The sequence below is a fragment of the Echinops telfairi genome, unplaced genomic scaffold, assembly GCF_000313985.2.
Source record: "Echinops telfairi isolate 266 unplaced genomic scaffold, ASM31398v2 ScPeMD7_27;HRSCAF=92, whole genome shotgun sequence".
Lineage (NCBI taxonomy): Eukaryota > Metazoa > Chordata > Mammalia > Afrosoricida > Tenrecidae > Echinops > Echinops telfairi.
In genome coordinates, this window is record NW_022103924.1 from 1,641,704 (window position 1) to 1,646,623 (window position 4,920).

The window sequence follows — 4,920 nt, forward strand, 5'->3', positions numbered from 1 at the left end:
TTAGAGTACTGTATTAAAATCTCCCACCATTATTATAGAATTGTCTATTTTTCTTTTTAATTCAGTTAAAGTTTAATTTATGTATTTGGGGGATTTTTCACTAAGTGCATAGATATTTATTATGGTTATGGTCTCTTGTTCAGTTAACCATTTATTCATTACAGAATTTCATTCCTTGACTTTTATGCTGGCTATCTGAAGGTATGACACTCTCTGCTAGGTGGGTGGTAATGAAGGGTGACAACATTCTTGTGGGAAGCAATGGAGAGTTAGACACCTTTCTGATTCCTGGCCAATGGAATGGGCACTAATGCAGTTTTGGAAGAGTGGATCTGGTTCTTAGGTTCCTATCTAGATTAGAATGTTACTTGCAGTACTTCAAAATGGCCACATTGTGCCAGGCCATTTGATAATCCACCACTCCATATGTCCCCTTGTTGTTTTCATTCAGTTTCTTTTTTAAATTGCTGTTTGATCTACTTTATTCTTTCCCTTGAATCTCAGGGTTCTTGGATTATTGCCCATATCTTCTTTCTTTGCTTTGGGGGATCTTTGTTGTTGAACATCGGGGCAACATATCCGTCTAATGCACCACCTTGCCTTTCTTCCTTTCATAAGGTTTTACTAGAGTATTTGCACAACATCTAAACCATATAATGCTCTGTTTCACAGAAGGTATTTGGACTTTAAATGAGACATTCTTGTGTGTGGTATGTTTGTATGTATGTTTCTTAGGAGAACCCTGACCAAGGGTTCTTTTTCTTTGGCGAATCCTAACTAAGACACCATGTGTCCTTGGCCCTCATCAAAAAGCACTGGAACATCCCTCCTTGTGGCAGAACAAGTGTCTGCCATTTGACACACGTAGCCATGTGTGTTTATTAATCAGCACGGATGTCTTAGTGCATATGACTCCAACCTGTTATGAGTGCTGAGTTGTTAGCTGAGTACTAAATCAGATGCAGATTGTCCAGAGCCTTTTGTAGGTGGGGGTGAATCTATTCTTAGGCAACAAAATGAAAAATGTGAAATTCAGTTCTGAGAGCCAGCTTGGGTGTCTCAGGGGAGTAGCTCATAAGAAAGACCCACGGCTTCTAGCCACTGAGCTGGAAATGCCTTGCTAACCAAATAGGAAGCATGCTGGCCTCAGGCAAGTCTAGCTTGCAGTGTGCCAACTAATTGTGCTCAGCAAGTGTTCGGGAGGTTTGGAAGTAGCTCTCCCACCTGAAAGACTCAGCAATACGTGAAAGAGATTTATTCAAAGGAACCTAAATCTTTTTTCTTCATTAGCCCAAACTGGCACTACTGTTCAAGTTTTATTTTTACCAATTAGCATCCAAAGAGATTCGATCAAGGACCAAGATGAAAGTGTTACAGAGATATCTGATAACAGCAAAGTGCCTACAGCTGTGTAAAGCAAAGATCTGTTTAAATAACCCAGTAATTTGAGAGCAGGTCAAATGTATTACTACCTGGATTCTAGTTTATACATGAACAGGTTTATTTCAACAAACAAGTTTAAACATATCTATGTGATTAGTGGTTGCCTGCAGACAAGTTCTCTCAGTAATATTTGGTAACGCCTTAGTCTCATTCTCCTACTGCCATCAAGTTGATTCTGACTCACACATTAACTCAAAAACCAAATTCACTGCCATCAAATAGATGCTAACTTCCAAGACCCTTGAGGGCAGAGTAGAGCTGCTTCTGTATGTTTCTAAGGCTGTAACTTTTGATGGGAGTAGAAGCCATCATTTTTCTCCTATAGAGTGTCTGGTGGTTTTAAACATAATCATCAGGAATCCTTTAAAAAAAAAAGGATAATTTTAGTGCCACTGAAATAAATGTTTTCGAGGGAAGAACTAATATACAAATTTTACCAAAATTAAAGTGAACATCTTTCCAAATCATTGAAGGTTTGCAACAAGTTCATGGGAATGCTTTCTTGTATAGCACAACAGTTTTCAGATAAATTAAGAATTTTAAGGAAAAGTCATAAGATCCCAAAGATAAGCCACAACAGAAAGACCATCAACCTTGACAAATGAAGAAACTGTGGCGAAGGTCTAGAAACTGGTAGGAATGTACAATTCCCATTGACGTCACAGCTACTGAGGCTGCAATTTCACATGGTTCCTCATTTTCAATTGCAAGCCAACATCTTGGGCTCAGCAAGCGTTTGGCTCATTGAGTGCCAGGAGCATGCAAAGATTAGCTAAATCAAAGAACTGGTCATTCCATTAGTCATTCAAGCAAGAGAAAATCAAATGAAGACATTTTTATGGCACAAATCATAACTGGGGATGAGTCTTGGATTTACCAATAGGATGCAAGGAGCAAGGCTCATTCAAACAGTGGTGTCTGAAGAGGTTGGGAGTGGGGATCTGTGAGTCAGTTTAATTAAAGGGAGAGGGGCCACCTCAGAATATTATAGCAACTGTTTTCTTTTTACATCCAAAGGGGCAGTCATGATAGATTTTCTTGAAGGACAAAGATCAGTAATGAAGGCTTATTATGGGGAAATTTTAGCAAAATTGAAAACTGCATTGGTGAGGGAAAATAAGCTAGGAAAGCCATGCTGAGGAATTTTTTCTCATCATGAAAATGTACCTGCTAATTTTTTGAGGTCAGCAAGTATGTCCCATAAGAATTTCCTTGGGAAATCTTATCCCACCAACCCTACAGTCCTGATATAACTCCCTCTTTTTGTTCCCCAAATTCAGGAAACACAATTTGATGCCCAAACTGTTGTGTTGATGTGTACATTGAAGAGCTCACTATTCTTCAGGGCAGGGTCAGAGAGATGGAAGCACATCTTTCAGAAATGATAGGCCTACTCTACTTGTTCAGAAGAAAGAAGAGTCACATACATGGAAAGGACACCTTTTAAGTCTGCCCACATTTCATTGATTAAAGTAAGTCGCCCCCCGGCCATACCTGAGCTTATTGGGGGGGGGTAGTTTTTGTTGAGGCAACGCTGATTCATAGGGACCCCGTATGCATCAGGACAGAACTGTGTTCCATAGGGTTCTCAATGGCTGATGTTTGGGAAGTCGATTGCCAAGCCTTTCTTTCTAAGGGCCTCCAACCTTTCAGTTTCCAACTAATTGAAAACAAATAAACCAGTGGATGAATGGACCATGCAATCATCAGTCTCCCCAACACTGAGATCAGAAGAACTAGATGGTGCCCAGCTAACACTACCAGCTACTTTGAAAAGGACCACATTAGAAGGTCCTAGGCAGAGTGAAGCAAATGTTGGAACATAACTCAGAATCACGAAAGAGACCTGGCTTCTTGGTCAGAGAGAGACTCCTAAGATGGCCTTACCCTTCAGGTCTAGAACTAATAATCAACTATTTAAGAAAAAAAAAAAAGACAGCATTTATCCAAGGGCAAAGTTCAAAAGGTTTGGGAAAAGTGAAGAGTGGAAGCAAGAAACACAGAAAAGGGCTAAGGAATGGTACATTGAGGAGATCACATTTGGGGAGTTGTCTCAGGTGTAGGAGTTGTTCAATGGGGAACTGTTCTGCAAACCTTCAGCTAATTCACAATAAAAAGTTAGGGGGATCTTACACTGCCCATTGTCTCCCTTCACCCACCATTCTCTTATTCATCCCCTGGGGGAAGAGAGAGGAGGGCTATATATCCAACCTTGTGATGGGTTTCCCCTTTCATGTAAGACACTAAATAACAATAACAATATATAATTGATCAAGGATTCACAAGGGGGGGGAGGGGAAAAAAAGAGGAGCTGATACCAAGGGCTCAAGTAGAAAGAAACTGTTTTGAAAATGTTGATGACGACATATGTACAAGTGTGCTTAATAATATTGAATGATGAGAGGCCCCAATAAAATGATCAATTTATATATATGTTGAGAAACACTCATTTCACATTTTGATATTTTTGCTTAAAGAAAATGTTTTGAAAATGATGTTGGCAACAAATGCGCTTGACACAATGGATGCATGTATGTATTATGATAAGAGCTGTATGAGCCCCCAATAAGATTATGTTTTTAAAAAAAGGATTCTGGAGCAATATTTTTTGACTTATCCATATATAGTCCCTCACGCCCTCTCACCATGCTGTAAATCACCAAGTCTTATATACCTTTTCCCCATAGTATCATTAGTAGAAAAAGTTTGGATTTTTGTTGTTGTTGCTGGATCTCCAGTTGCTATTAATTTTTGTCACAAGCACGTTGCCTCCTAATCTCTCTTCTTATTGTTCTAACCCTGGTGCTGTTCTTAGTTGTGCAAACCTAAAGTGGCAAACCCCCCATGGCAAGCTCACTGCCGTCACGTAGATTCTGACTCATCATGACCCAACAGGACGGAGTTGAGCTGCCATTGGTGGTTTCCGGGGCTGTAGCCTTTTATAGGAGTACGAAGCCTCACCTTTCACCCTTGGAAGGGCTGGTGGTTTGCTGCTGACCTTGCTGTTAGTGGTCCAACAGATAACCACTACACCACCAGGTCTCCTGCACATGGCAGTAATCTTTAATTAAATCACCTTCTCTAGTTTTCCCTCTAGATGTTGTTGTTGTAAAGGAGTTGGTTCATCTGCCAGTGGATAGCCTGCATAGCCTCAAATCAGTGAGGCTGGGGGAGATTTTGCTGTAATGACAATGAAACCCGAAGTCACACTAATTTTGAAAGAGAAACTTCTTTCTCCTGACCATCCTAATATTGTAATTTGCTCTGTGCCACATCATCTCTGCTTTTGGATCCAGCCTTAAGGAGCATCCTCTAGCTGGAAGTTGCTGTTGTGCCAGAGACATGTGAATGACATGCTGTTGTGTACCTGGAGAGAACACTCTGCTCACATTTCATGGATCAAAGTAAGTCACTTGAACATATCTAAGCTTATTGGGGGTAAAATAGTTTCTGTTGAGTCAACAATGATTCATAGGG